At 40.5% G+C, this 15,846-nt stretch overlaps 1 long non-coding RNA gene across 1 annotated transcript; it reads right to left on the bottom strand.

Moving 5' to 3' along the window:
• Window positions 1–2,460: 2,460 nt before the first annotated feature.
• LOC136020536 (uncharacterized) lies at window positions 2,461–15,568 on the bottom strand. Its single transcript, XR_010615389.1, has 3 exons — window positions 15,503–15,568; window positions 13,260–13,390; window positions 2,461–3,301 (listed from the first exon to the last, which is right to left on the bottom strand). It is a non-coding gene; the product is annotated as an uncharacterized LOC136020536 (long non-coding RNA).
• Between the last annotated feature and the right edge of the window lie 278 nt (window positions 15,569–15,846).

The raw sequence follows: 15,846 nt of genomic DNA, 5'->3' as shown, positions 1-15,846 counted from the left end.
CAATATAGCAATTAGACCAAGACTCATCATGTTTAGGATGAACTTCTTTCTTTCAGGCCCCCAACTACAAAACCCCTGCATAAGCTCAGCTACTGCCAGCATTAGAGAAAGCCCTGAGTTCATGAATGTGCCCAGTAATGTGATTTGCACCAGGCAGTTGAAATGGTTGGAATATGCATTGTGTCTAGGCAAACTGAAAATCAGATCATTGGTCTGAACCATGGTGGTTTGCTCATGCCATTTCAATGGCTGTAAAACCAACTTGGCGGTAGTGTTATAGAAAGCTGAGAAGCCAGCAAGGGTGAGGGCTGAAATACACTCTTTTGTGTGCATGAATTCTGCTGCTCATCTTTCCCACTTCCTGTGTTCCCACTAGAAAGGCAAAAAGAGATAGAGCTCTAACAGGCAATGAATGGTGTGACCATACAGTCACCAGAACAAGGTCCTGAACCAACACCCCAGAGCTCAGATCCTAGTTTTAGGAAGAATCGGGTTTGATTCTTTGCACCTCAGCCCCCTCGCAGTGGAGCTGCCTGCCCAACAACCCTTGGCTTGGAGGCCCATCTGTGGCTGTTTTACAACAAGCTAATTTCCTATCAGCAATAGGACATCAGCAAATCAGCATGGTGGAAGTGCTGCTGCCTTTGCAGTTTCCTTTTGGAATTCTCCAGACACATGAGAACAAAGCAAAAGAAGCAGCCCAAACTGCTGCACCCTTTACTCTTGAAGACGGAGGTCATGCCCAATTTCTGAAGGTGACTTTAGAGTGTCTGAATCTTTGCCAAACATGGTAAATGTAGCCCTAATGTATAATTCCAATTCAATGGACTGCCATCTAGTTCAAAAGGCATTTTATTCTGATTTGTTGGGAAGTCAGAACAATTTGGTATGGTCTTCACTAGCTCTTGTGACCATAGGAATAATTTATATAAAGATTTTTTCATATATATGCTGGCAGGTTTTGGGGCAGTGCATGTCTCGGATGACTTTAAATTGTTCTTGCTTGAACTCACATAGGTGGGGCTTTTGTTTGTTTGATAGCTGTTTATATTTTCCTATGTCTAAACTGGGTCATCTATAAAATGTATATACACTGGCTTCGTAAGAAACTAATATTAAAGTGTAGACTCATTTCTATCCTGCCTATACTAGGTGCATTTTAACTGTCTCTATATACACAAAATATATAACTACATAAGCCTGGATGTATGTGTTTTTCTGCAAGGATGCAGAAAGCCATACAGGCTGCTTCAGAAATTCTCTGGCTCTATTTGTCAGGTTTCATATTTTCTTCAGTGGCAGACACGCCACAGTCAGCAGTGAGGAAAAGACTAGTAGAACCTGGCAGATAGATGACCTTAACTGGGATCAATACAAAAAAGCTTCAGGAGCTTATGAAATAAAATACTTTGAAGTAAAATGCAAAATTGGATTTCACAAGCCATCATTACTGTTTGTCACTTTGGGGAGGGGAGAGAAAGACCTATGTGCTGTATTTAAAGTGTTCACAGAGGCATGAGACTTGAATGAGCAGAGTTCAGAGCAAGCTTTAAAGATCACACTGCCCGTGAGCAAATTACTTCAAAGTTCCCTTGCTTAAGGGTGGGGGGGGAAAGAAGTCTAAGAAATGAGCTGGTAGATTTTGTGTGTCACCGATGACGGCCAGTGTGAGAAGTACACATTGAACTGAAAATTCATGTCTTTTGTAGCTCCAGCTTCCCCAAGATGCAGGGATGTAATTCACAGCTCCATGTGAGTTTGAGCAGGACGACCGAGGCACTTGCACCTCCCTGTGAGCATCCATTTCCCCTTCGGATGCTCGTGGCTTCACAGCTAAATGAGCATGGATTCGCCCTGCTGCTTCCTCCTTAATGCCCGAAGGATGATGGGTGACAATTAACCATGTGGGTCAGGTTTCTTGAGATGAGAACTTGGATCAGAACTCGGCTTCATAAGAGGTGTCTGTATGGCCCTACAAACATCAAGTATTTCAAAACTGCATCTCAGTTTTGGCTGCTCCGTTTTTGCTGTTTTGGGATGAACAGATTGATTTGGGCTATTTTTACCTGATTATTAAATGAAAGTGTATATTACCATCCAGGGTTTTGAATGACCAGTAAGTGTTGACTTCTGAGGTGAGGAAAAGCCTTTACTTCTAAGATGAGGGAAGGTCTGCGTTTTTTCACCTGTACTTTCACCTGGGAGGGCTGGGTTTGCCAGGCTTTGTTAACCTGATGGAACTCCGCAGGTTGAAATTGTTGGGACTTTCTTGGCTGGTGGGTGAGGAAGTGTTTGAGGATCTTGCAATGCACGGAGCTGCTCAGTCAGAACTTTTTGGCCTTTATCTGGCAAAGTAGGAAAATATGTTTCTGGTTTGGTCTCTAATGCCCACCCACCATCGCATTTTTCTCTCCTGCTCCTGAGAAGGATTAGGTGAGGAGAACGGGAATCTGTCTTTGATTTAACTGTCCTTAGGCACAGTTTTATCTCTCTTTAAAGTACTGAGCAATGATATTCAGCTTTTCTAAATCCCGTGAACACCTAACCCTGGGGAGAAAAGAAGTCCAAACCTCGTAAAAGTTAAAATAAACTTTGGATATCTCTCCTATTTTTGTCATTTCCTACCTTTGGTTTGCACTCATGGGGAAGGCTTGCTTTATTTCATTTGGCACCAGCTTTGTGAACTGCCGCCTTCTTGATGTTTAAAAGAGCAGAAGTGTGTGGCCCCATGGCTGGAGCAAAACAGAACTGATGCTACTGAAACTGCCTGCTCGGGTAATGCAGACGGGTTATCCCAGGTGGAAAGAGTTATTAATGCAGATTTGGCTTCTGTGTTTAATCCAGATGGTAACAGTTAATAGTGGCCACTGCAATTAACCACAGTGCAGAGTAAATGTTTCAATTTGATGTTGACATGGGGGGGGGAAAGCACAAGCTTGTGCAAGCTGTGGATGTCTCAGTCCAGCTCAAAAGGCAGTGAGATACTGGTGACAAAGTACTTGCACGTGGGAACTTGGTGAGCTGGCCAAGGAGTGGGCTAGAATTTCTGTCCCAGACGATGCTTGGTGAGCACATACTGCTTAGTGAGCAGGTACTGCTTACAGAACAACTGACAACGTTGTGGCTCCTTCCCAGGACAGAGGAGCAGCAAGTGTTGAACCTCTGATTTGGATTTCTCTGGGATGGAACGTTGCTCAGAAGTGGGGCTGGACCCACATGTCAAGTCAGTATTAGGACATGTGTAGAATGGTAGCATCCAGTTAGTTTAGTGGACAGTAACCGCTTCATATCCAATTTCTTCCTAAAAAGGATGAACCACAAAAATGAGAGTTAATCAAGACCCTGTATTTATAACTCAGTATCAAAATAAGAAGAGATACTAGGAATTCTCACTATTAGCTTCTTAGAGTAGAAATCCCAATGTTCATGGAGATTAAGAAAGGTATTGATTTGTCACGGGCCATAAGGTTTCCTGTGTGTCTGACTTTTTCTTTAATTCCCCTGGGTTTGACAACATGGACTTAATCTATTTAAGGACGTATGATGAAGGATAAAACATCACCATCTGCTAATGCAAACATTTATAACTTACATAAAACCCACAAACCTATCAACTTAAGATAATGGGAAAGAGAATGAAATCTTCATGTACCTGTTTAATACGGTGAAAGAAAAAATAATTCAGAGTTCTTTCGAAGCATAAGCAGAATTAGCTGAGGAAGAAGATCAATGGATAGAGAGCAACTCTTTCATTACAAACAGATTTTGGTTTTATGATGAAGTGATACAACCTGGTAAGCAGCAGGATGTAGTGTAGTTAAAATAAGTGCTTTGGTTAAGATGTCTTTGTCAGTAACTCTGTATTCCACATACTGTCACAGACACAGACAGACACACAAGAGCTGTACGCACAGACACAATGACTCATAGAGCAGTTTGTGTCTTCCTCCACACCGACAATGTACCAGTAGTGGTATTGTGCAGAATGACAGAAAAGTGAATCACTAGACAGCTTGGTTTCATCAGAGATAGGATTCTGAACCTTTGGACTTGTTATTTGGTCTGGTGCAGTTTGAAAATGGACTGCTTTGATTTATTTTGTGTAATGTAATTCCTGCAAATCCCAATAAACAGTATTCCCTCAGTTTCTGTTGATATTACCACAATGGCTAGGCAACATCTAATGTAGATTGCTGCAACCATTTAAGAATATGCTTCTGCAGCTGAAATTACTATACTGGAATATATGCATCTTCCACATCCTTTCAGTGGCTTAGCTTAAGCCCACCTTAAGCGGTCATCTGAGATAAGACCCTGCCCTATCTCCACCTGGACATGCTAAGCATGGACATACATCCTTCCAGCTGTGGGGCAATAATGTCCTGTCAAAACCACCCCCCTCAGAGCTGATGCTGCTGAGGTACCTTCACCCTTTCTCCTCAGCCTTGGTGGGAGGGGGGAAATTTGTACAGTGGGCAGTGAGAATAAGCCGGAGGCAGTAACTTCTTATACTGCTACAGCTATATCTGCCTTGAACATCAGCCCACAGCCTATGTCTATACTGCAGTTGAAGGCATGATTGCAGGCTGTGTTGACATATCTAACCCTCACTTAAATTAGCTAATTTAGGCACTGATAACTGTAAAGATCTGAGAATTCTGAAACATGGACTCCAGGCACTTGTACAGCCTGAGCTTGAAGCAGTGCTGATATAGCTACCTGTTATCAGTTATCTTGATTTCCCATTGTCTTGCATAGACTAAAATATGCAGCAAGTAAAGTGCAATTTAACATTACACTTAAGCTAGACTAGTGGCTAAGTGGCATGAGAAAGAGCAGTCTGTTAGACTGGTCTAACTGCTACATCAGACTGCACATTTGGGTTAAATGTCTTCAGTTTTGTAAACCCAGCATCATTTACACTTTCTGAAGCTTGCTTTCACAACCAAATGCACAAACAAAGCTATGTTGTTCAACTGTAATACTTCTGAAAGCATACTTATGGCTTTCATGGTCCAGCTAATTCAGATCCTGTTCTGAAAGCTATTTTGTGTAGCCTCTGAGTAGCAGGTAGGAATTGTTTACACTGATAATCATGATTAACACTGTACTCTTTGCTATGAATAAGTGTGTGTGAAGGTTGACCCATGCTGAGTTTATTAGGCATGCAGTGAAAGAGCACAGTCCCTGTTAAACCCCTGATTTTTGAGGCTATTGTATTTAATAAAAGAAAATGTTTTTGTCGGAAGATGTACTGCAACATATTCCTTTTAGGTCTCCAGTGTAATGATCATTCCATTTTTTCAGCATCTCTCAGTTTACACAGGGCACAGCCTCAAAACAAAATCATTGAGGCCAATGGGAGTTTTTCTTTTGATTTCAGTGAATGTGGATCAGGCATACGGCAAGCTGCACAGGAGATCCTGGGAAAGGGCAGTGTATCCAAATGAGAGGTTTGTTAATGTAATGTAGACATAAAGCCCAGATTTAAGCGGTTCACTAGCAGAAGCCTGTGGTGTAACTGCAGGAATTCTTGATACCTTTGCTTCCTGCACCTCTTAAATACACAACGAAGCGGGAGGGAAATCGTTCATGTTAATTAACTGGTTAAAATAAGATTGAAGAAATTTAACATCATCAGGGTTCAGCAGTTATTGAATAGTGCATAGACCTCATGCTGACTCCATGTAAAGAAATTAATTTCAGCTGCAGAAAATAGCCATCTTCTAATTCAGCATGGGCTGGGTCCTACTTATACACAGGAATGGTTAGCAACATTGCAAGGGAATCTCAGGGCATAGCTTGGTGGTATGTTTGCTTCAGGGAGGAAATTTACTTTAAAGGGTAATTTGGGTGATCTTGGTTACAACACAATCTTATAGACATTTTCATCTATATAACATTAGTGGTGCAGTCTGGTCATGGCAGGGGGAGGAGGTGGGTAGAAATGTCTTTCCAATGCCACTGCATAAGACAACATACAGCGTAACCCTCTATATTGAATGCACAGATACAGAAGTATCATTTAACCTCGGCAAGTTTGGGGTTTTGTTTGGTGTGGTTTTGTCTGGGCTTTTTTTCTTGGACAGAAAGAGAATTTTAACAGAACATTATGTTATACCAGGTAAATATGAACATAATGTAATGTGAGAACAAGAGCAACCCTTCCCCTGCACTTTGAAAGAAAGATGATTGTATGGGTCATTCAATAGCTACAAAGCTGAAGATCTGGTGATAGGCAGGTACGTGGAAAGAAGTAAAGTGGGACCGAGCACACATGGGCATGTTTCCTTGGGGTAAACCTGAACAAAAGTCCCAGCAAAAGAGGAAAAAAAACCTGACATGGAATTCATAAAGTCACACAATAAAACTACATTTGCGATTCGGAGCGGGCTGTCGGCTGGTATAATTCAGTCCTCTGTGGGCTGTGAGAGAGCAGCGCTACCAGATGAGTGTGTTTCTCGCACAGTATATAAAGGGTGCTTTACCCAAATGTTTTTTTAATCAGTCCATTTTTAAACAATGTAAGCTGACAGCAGCCCTTTAATATGCATTACCAAGGCTTTCTGAATTGTGAGTAGAAAGGACGAGTCGATTTCCCTGAATTTAGGAGCATGGTCTGGAATTTCATAGGTGGAGAGAAAAGGCTGCTTTGCTTTGAAGTTTTCTGCTTTATATGCTAAACAGTGCTGTTGACTGATTTACTGCAGTTTTGCATTCAGGGGGCGGGGAAAAAGGAAAGCAGTGGCTTTTTGTTGAGTGTGATGAGGAATTATTGACAGATAGGGATACAAGTTCCACTTGCTTGCAAATTTGCGTTCAAACACAACAAGTTAACACAAGTAAGGGCTTGTAACAGTGCAATGCAATGTTTAGTAAGGACCTGCCACATCTGGCAAACTTAAAAGATTACCTGGCTTTCCACAGGGCTTAGGAAAGGCTGTGCTATTAAGGGAAATGCATAGTTTGCACTCAGCATAAACATAGTTTTTATTTGACTGGAAATGCTTAGTGTACCACGCTCTTTCACTGGAATTAGAAAAGCTCTTTTACCCTATCTTTCTACCAAATGTTTAAGATTCCTGGAATATTTTGTTTCCACTAGAACATTTAAGCAGCCTGATTATGCGTCAGTGGCAGGGACGCATCCTCAGTAATAAATTCATATGCATGTGGTGAAATGAACTGCAGCATGCGTAGAGTTCCAAGACCAAAAACCTTTATAACAAAGAAAATCCTACTAAGAAAAGACCTACTAAACTGTGTTCTAAACACTTAGGTTAGAAATTACATCTTCCCAGTTTTCAGGAATAAATGTCCGACTGAATGTGGAAATACTACAGCACGTTGTACAATCTCATGTCAGCGTGTGCAATTTTAAGCGTGATAAAAAAAGCGAATGATACAAAGCTATGAGCAAGAATTCAATAGAGGTTTTGTTTTAGTGTCTCTGAAAGGAAACTGTCTCCTCTAGGAGAATACTTCTTCCTCGATAGCGTATCATTAGTTACTTCTTTGCATGCTATAGAAAGATATTTCTTTGAATCTTTATGTGTGGAAAGAGGCAGAAAAGAGTCTGCTAAATATAGCATAAGCATCTGAAGGCACAAACACAGTGCATACTCGTATGCAAAATGAGTAACAAAGGGAAATATGCCTTATTGCATCAAAATATTGTGCTTTGTTAGTGTGTGTTTATGTTCTGTAATGACACTTACATTAGGAAGGATATGCTTCCTCCTCCTTTGGCAGTAACCAATACGACAAATTTCATTAACTTAATTCCCAAAAGTGGCATTTGCTCATGTATAATCCTGCTTTACCAAACCCTTCTGTGCCTTAGTTTCCTGTCTATCAATTATACTTGTTGAATTCTCAAGCATATTATTAAGTCATTTATATGTTTTTAAAGCACTTGGATATCTCATGAAAATGACTGCATAAAAGTGCATTTGTATTAGTGCACCTTAATAAAAACAGATCATGCCAGGCACAGTTAAACTCTTTTTTTTTTTTATGTCCCACCATGCAAATCTTCCTGTGTAGCTTGAAGTTTAACTTTCAAAGCTCAGCTGAGTTTATTCAACTGATTACTATCTAATCCACCCACCCATCATCCCACACTCCCTCAAAAAAAAAAATGTTAAAATACTGCCCAGAGTGATATTTTTATTTTTAAACTTGAATGTCTAAGCATTCCTCACAGATGTGAGAAAACTCGAGCCTTAATCATTACAGTAAGCCCATGCTATCATTAGTCAGAACACAGTCTTTAGCAAAAGTCTAGATTCTCATGAATAAATTGGCTGGTATCTCCCAGTCAGCACTGCAGAAAGCCACATTTGAATACCTGGCAGTCTTACATCTGGAAGTAGTGCCTGTCTCCATGATGCATGGTTGGCTGATCGCTCTGGGAAACAGGAGTCACCTCCTGCTCCAGCTCCGGTCGTTGCAGCACACTGGATCATTTCCTAACTTTCCAAAATGAAAGCAGGTATTGCATCCAAACGAAAGCCCATTTGCATATATGCCTGTGGTCAGGAGAATGTTTGTGGATTAAAATAATAGACACAGTCAGTCTTTGTGATCTGGCCTGTGATAAAGCATGGGGGCAGAGGTGCACTGGAGACAGAGGAGTCACAGGGGATGCAAGATGGATGTGCCATTTCTTGGTCCACTCTACGCCCAGGTGACCCTCCTGGCTCTATTCTTCCTTTTACTGTCATTATTAGCTTCTTACTCTCAGGGTAAAAACATCTGGCTCTTGTTTGACTCATAATTGTCAAAGTCCATGTCCATTTGGGAATTTGCTTCCTCACCCAACACTGAAAAGGGGATTCACAAAAGAGATTTCTTTCTGCTTAAAACGCCTGGTCTAGCTTGTTGAAACACAAGTTTTACCAAAAAGCAGACTTTCCTGGCAGTGGAGGAAAGGACTGACTTCATTCCTGATGGAGGTCGCACTAGAATCTGTTGGAGGTTTTGCTGTACGTGCTTTCTTCCTGGTTTCTGCTGTGTGGTACAGTACTCACATCAAGCTGTTTCGTAGGAAATATTTTATTACATTGAACTGTTTAATTCCCCGGGCTGGTGTAAACAAGTATAACTTGTTGGTACTCAGTCAAGCCATGAATATTTATGCCTGCAGAGTATTTCCTCCATTATTCTTAATCTAACCACATTAATAATTCTAATTAAATATCAGAACCTGACACTATATAGCAAGTCTGACCAATTGCCTTTGCAAAGATATAGAGTCAGTCTCTGTCAAGGTCAGGTGCTGTACTGATATAAAGACTACTACTGTGTGATGTGTGCAGTGTTATAATTGTATCCTTCTTTGGTACAATCAGAACAATGTTTGTTGTGCACAGCACAGACCTGCATTATAGTGGCAAGCCATGGTAGCTGGTCAGCAATAAGGAAATCAACAATTTGGGCTGACCTGAACAAGACATAATTACTTACAAGGTGATCTTGGAGGGTTCGGGAGACAATTAAGGGCTCCTGAGCATCCTCACATGTCTTGAGTTTCGTGGGGTTTGAGATCCAAGGACTCCTCTGGGGTTTAGTGTGAGGAAAGAATGATTCCCAAGAAGATCAACCCAGATGGAATTCTTTAGGGCAGCACTCAGTGGAAAATCCTACTCACAAAGCCACAGCAAGTACTGCTTAGACAAAACACCTATTTTCATGTGCAGATGCATCTGTTAGGTGAGACCATGTTTGGGTCCATAAAAGTCTGATCTATTTTATATGAAAAAGACTCATTTGCACAGCTTGAGGAGAAGGAAGTCTCTTTAAAATGATCAATACCTTTTGATTTGTAATAACATTGACTAGGTTATCATTAGTCTTCAGATACTGCACACATGGGTGCATCAAAAGATTAATCACATCTGATTATATACAATTTTAGGATCAGTTCCAATAAACCCAATTACAGCGTTTCATAACTAATAAGACATCCTTCAACTCAGCATACCCCTCTTAGGATGTGGACTTGGATGGTGCTGAGCACCTCTGGTAAGAGGGGAAACAGCCTCTGTTAAGTCCTGAAGTCTGAGAAAATCAGGCCTCCCATGAGTTAATTATGGGGGATTAATGACCAATATGGAAAATAACAGATGTGGCTAAACAATAAGTTTGCAAGCAGGAATATGACCAATCAATACAAAGCTGTGTTTTGCAGGCGATTATGCACCAAACATGGCAGGAAGATTAAAAAAAAAGCAAAAGTCTTCATACTTAAAAACATATTAAAAATGCTGGGAGTATGCAGAACATCCAACTATGAAAAGAGCGTGCTAGAACTGCTGAGAGAACTGCTTGTTACACAAGGTTATACAGGGTGGTTGTTATACAACAAAATGAAGCTCAGGTAACAGAACTGCCTTAAATAGTTACTTTGTTGGCAAAGCATAATTTAAAGTCCATTTTAAATCTGTATACCAGAGTGATTAAGCTGGAAAGGATGGGAAAAAATAAACACTATGATAAGTAGATATGATATCAGGAGCTGGCTGTGCTTGAAATTTCTCTTGATTATTGCTGCTAATGCTTGAGACAGACAGGAACTGCAAATAAATAAATACGTTCTGTTAATATTTGATGAAATTTTTGAACACATTCCCTCTGGCTCTACTTGTATCTCTTTTGCTTTCTGAGAACATGTGTGTGATTGAGTCAGGGAACAAATGTTTGGAGAAGAAGTTCAAAGTTTCTAAAGCTGCGTGCATCAGTATTTGTGTCAGAGAGATCTGTGCACTTTAACCCCAACTCAGAAAACCCATTCCTTTTCAGCATAGCACTAGCAGATCAGGTAGAAGTACCCTGTCTGTGCCAAAGCCAAAGGGTGTTTGGATGGAGACAGGACCTCTCCCAGAGGCCTGAAGCTTTTGTATGTACTTGGGGGTTTAATTTTCCCCTGAAGTCTAGAAAAGTCCATGGAATCTGTCCCTTTGGATTTTAATGGGCTCTGGATGAGGCCCCGATTCAACAAACAGAAAAGGTTTTATGTGCCTTGGTTTCAGTACTGCAAACTGAAGAATTCAAAATTTGCATTCCAGACCCTGCAGAATTGTGACAAATTATGCTTAAAATTACAATTTTTTGATCTTTTTATTGTTTCTTTTTATCTCGAACCTATGTGGTTCCTATTTTCCAGCTGTCTTGCTATGAGGGCTAGATTTGCTTTATATTATACAGGGAAACTGAAAGTCTCAAGTGATCACCTGGCTCCTGAAGCATAAGGCTTACCAAAGTCACTGCCACAGCGGTTTAAATGAAATGGTGGTGATTTAGCAAAATAACTGCTAACTTTATTTTAAATATCAAATGCTGCAGATTGCGATCATTTGGCAAAAATCTTCTTTTTTTGATGTGAGTTTTCCAGAACACTTTAGTAAATCACATTCAACTAGCACATCAAAACACTGCAGGAACACTCCAGATTAATATTTTGCCAAGAAACAAAGAGTTTAATACGAATTTATGTTCATACTTAAGGATATTTTCTGCTCTGCAGCAGGGAGTTGTGATGTGAAATCTCCTAAATAATTGTCCATAGTGTTCCAACATGCAGACTGGTAAATTCTCTGTTTTATACCACCTTAGCTTCGCTGTTTACTTGGACTAGCTGTAATATATATCCACAACTGTCTCACATCTGAGCTCAGTTCTAACATGTGCCAACCTGTAGCACCCTCTTTGTTGCAGTTTTGCCATTAGAGTAGGACACTGGCTTTGTATAGGTAGACTGTATGGCCATCAGAGCAATATCACCTCCCTTTATACAACTTTATCTGGTGTGCAACCATCATTTGGGATTTTGTGTCTATTTTTACCCTCAGAACTCCTGATCTGAAGGATGTGATAATGCTTTTTCTAGAAGCCTGATTAAGGAGGCACAAGAACGCCCACTTCACCCACAGCCTGCATCATTTCCTTCCCATGCCTTGAGCTTCAAGGATGTCCACATCATCTACAGCCACCCAAGTTCAAGCTGTCCATCGTTTTCATCTGCTTCTATTTTAGAGAATGACCACGGAATGGTCTCCGTGCTAGAACTGGATTAGGTGCAGCACATCCACGTGAGAAACTGCAGCATCTTTGGGTGTGTGCTAAGTGCAGATCCAGAGGGGATAGTTGGAAACTTGGAATAGCCTTGAGCATATCCTTGCTGATTCAGGAGGACCAATTAAAAGTCATCCCAGTCAAACAGATGCATGTTACATTGCATTCAGAAGGTCATAATGTTCCTGATTTAGCTGTTTGTTATAAACTAGACTCAGGCTTTAGATATGTTCCAAGAGGACAAAACTGTAATTCTGGCCTGTGAATATAAACTGTATTGCTACAAGTAGGTCCAATTCTGTAACTGAAAAACAATGGATCAGCCATTAAGCCATTCACCTATTTGTTAAAAACATTAATTAAAAGTTTTCCTCAGGAGCAGGGAGAAAAAAAAGGCAAACAAACAAAAAACCTTGCAGTTTCAGTGAGTTTCGGAGCTATTATGGCCTTTGATTTATGAGTTTCAGCAGGTTCTGGAACAATGTCAGAAGGAAAACTGGCAGAAGCCCGCTGTTACAGCATAATAATACTGTAGTGTTATGAAGTTTTATTTCAGAGGATTTAGTTGTGTATTTTGTGGCTTTATGACACCAACGGGTTGCATTATTTGCAATTTGCAGACTCACAAACTGTAAAATATAAAATATAGCGTGCTTACATCTCAACTAAAAAACACTTCCACAGAAAAACCTAAGCAGATTGGAAATAATACAGAAATCTGTTCATTTCACTAGAAGAATCTGAACAGAAACTGGGCACGATTTCAAAGTCAGAACACAATACAAAACTTATTTGGGTTTGCAGTGCTGCAAAGATGCAACCAGTTGTCATTTATTCCCTGATCATTAAATCAGAGCAGATTGGTATTACTTAAGTGGCAAGATGAAATCAGTGTTCCTCTCCTGTGGTCCATTTTCTGTTTATTGTTCTTATCTTCTGTACAAGTGGATAAGGGGAAAAAATAGAGCCAGAACATAAGCAATTACAAGGTCCAAATGCTCCTGCTTGCCAGCATTAAGCTAGATCTATTCTACATGGAAAGATACACTGAATGAGAGGAAACTAGATTTTTCTTCATATGAATCATGCTACCTAGTTCCAATAAAATTCCCATGGAAACTTTGGAGCAATCCAGCACATCTTCCACTACTTGTTAAAGGGAAATGTTGTGGTTTCAGATTTACGTTGGGTTCCTATCATGCCATCACACTCTTTAGCAGTACAGCTCCAATAAATACAAGTCCTGTGGTCCACTCTCCCAGGCACGAAAACAATCCAAAGTGATGCATTTCTTGGTGTAATAGCTGGTTCGCTCCTGAAAGAATAACAGGGACACTAGATGCAGAAGCTAAAGAGCTGGTAATAAAACTACTGGCTGCATAAATCCTTCTAGGTTCAAACTTTACTTCCCAGAATCTACGTATATCCTAAAGATCCTCCTTTTTGTTTCGTTTTTAATTAACATATATATTGACTTTGATGGGATCAGGTCTGCCTCACGTTCAGCTTTTGTAAGAGCAGAAGCATATCAGCCTATGGGTTTGATTTGCCTCTTGTGCTATAAGCTCCCATGGGTAACTGCACTGGAGTAAAGGCTCTCTGCACTGGTCTTGCACTGTGATTCTCCTTCCCACTGAGCTATTATAAGTTGAAGCAAGGCTGAGTTGTTACTATATAAGTTTTTGCTGCTACAACTGCTGACTTTTGTTAATAGGACTGTTCTAGTTACTGACTCATCGGTGACATAACCATGTTGGTAGAGGACAGCAAGATGGATGCAGTTTCTTTTAGTCATCCAGGTCTTTGTCTGAATATGACTTGCATTTTTGTCCCGGTAAGTTTCAGCAACAAAACCAGAACATTTCACTAGCAGCCCTTGCCCAAGCAGGGCTGGGTCTCCTGCCTTGAAGCTGGTGGCTGGGTCAAGCATTTGGATTAATTTTGATGTAGTGGAAAAAAATAACAAGAAAAATTCCAGAGATTTTCTGACTGATTCTGTTTCTGTAATAGGGTGGTAGTAAAAATGCTGTTAAACTCTGAGCTACATGGCGAGTAATACCAGTCACCAAGCAACTAACTTAGGAAGAAGGATGAATGTTAATAGGAAAACGAGGATATCAGTAAAGCCAAAGCAAAAGCATAGTTCTAGTGATTTATTTTTGAACAAAATAAATCATTGCAAAACAAATTCCAAAACAAACAACACTTTCCACTTAAAAAACTCCAAACCAACACATCAGCATTCTAGTAATTCCTGACACTGAATGTTTGACTCTTACACAGCACAGAGTTTAGGAGGAAATATTTGAGCTACATAAATAAAGGCATCCAAGAATCTTTGTTTTCCTCTGAAATGCAAGGCCAATAACTTATCTCTTATTAGCAAGTTCATCTTTTGTTTCCCCAAGGTGCTTTTTTTGCTTTCTTTCTTCTTCTTTTTTTTTCCTGTGTGTGCTCTTGGCAAAATTGTTTGGAACAAAAAGAAAGCAGCTTCCCCTCCTGTTGTTTTGCTGCCTTTGCAAGCATTTATTTTCATGGAGACAAAGCTGGGTTTCCTCTGTGGCGGTGTTTTGTTGCGTGAAATGTCCCAACATTCCTGTGAATGGAGGCTTCTAAAGACAGGCTGTTCTGTTTTGAACTTGTTATGACAAAAATAGCTAAAAAAAAAAAAAAAAGAGGGAGAAAAAGCCAGCTTGTCAAATTAGGAATTACATGAGGTCAGCAAATTTGGGAACAACCGCAACTGGAGGACAGAGAAAGAGAGAGACCTAATTACGACTTGGGGGGAGGGAGAAAGGGTGGACCTTTCTGAAGCCGCTTTTGATCTCCGAGCACGATGGGGCACTCAGGACGAGTCTCCCACTAATTTTGGTGGCAAACGATTGGGCCTTAATATGCCTAAAAATAGCATTAATGCTGGCCAACATTCCAGCCTGCCCTCTGCACACCATATGATTACTTCTGCCAGATGCATAAACTATTTGAATTGTGAGGTTTAGCAGTGCCCTAAAATCCTGTGTTGCTTTCTGACTTTCTCTGGTTTTATACAGTACTTGTCACTGTGACATCAAAAGCTAACTTCTGCAAAAGTTGGGCTCTGAGAAACCTCTGGAAAGGGAACTTGGCCCGTTTTGGAGAAGTTTGGCATCACAGCACAATAATTTTACCACCTGGACCTTTGTCCAGCCTCAGACATCATCAGGCACAGGGGTTTCTTTCAGTTTGGTACAGGAATAAACACGAGCTGTAAAATTCACATCCAGACCCAGCCCAGAGGTGATTTTGATTTGTGCCGAAGTCTAATATTATTTGTATACGTAATTATAGAAAGCAGTATATAGCCTAGCGTAGTCTAGGAGACTGCAGATACAGCAGAAAGCCAAAACTCCTGTATTCTGATCTTAACTCAGCGACTCAGTTTGCTTACCTTGTACATCATAGATAATAATCATGCTGACCAGCAGTGGCACAAGCAGGCACCCAGCTCGGCCCTGGCAGAGGCCAGGGGAAGTACTCCCTCCTCCCATCAATTCTGCACTGCTTGATGAATTCCTGGATTATTGTTTTTTCAAGCCCTATCTGTCAGAGTCCCACGATGAGGTGTAAAACTGTGCACTCCTAATTAAAACAAAACAAAAGTGATTTGCATTTGTTATTTCAGAGGAAAGTTAAACTCAAGATTTATACACAGCCAAACAGCTTAAAAACAAATGAATAATGGTGGTATTTTCTGAGAAACTTATGATTCCTAGGCCAGCTGGGACGTGAGGG

The sequence above is a fragment of the Lathamus discolor genome, chromosome 11, assembly GCF_037157495.1.
Source record: "Lathamus discolor isolate bLatDis1 chromosome 11, bLatDis1.hap1, whole genome shotgun sequence".
Taxonomy (NCBI): domain Eukaryota; kingdom Metazoa; phylum Chordata; class Aves; order Psittaciformes; family Psittacidae; genus Lathamus; species Lathamus discolor.
Note: the sequence above shows the minus strand (reverse complement) of the source record. Positions and strands in the feature narration are given on the sequence as shown.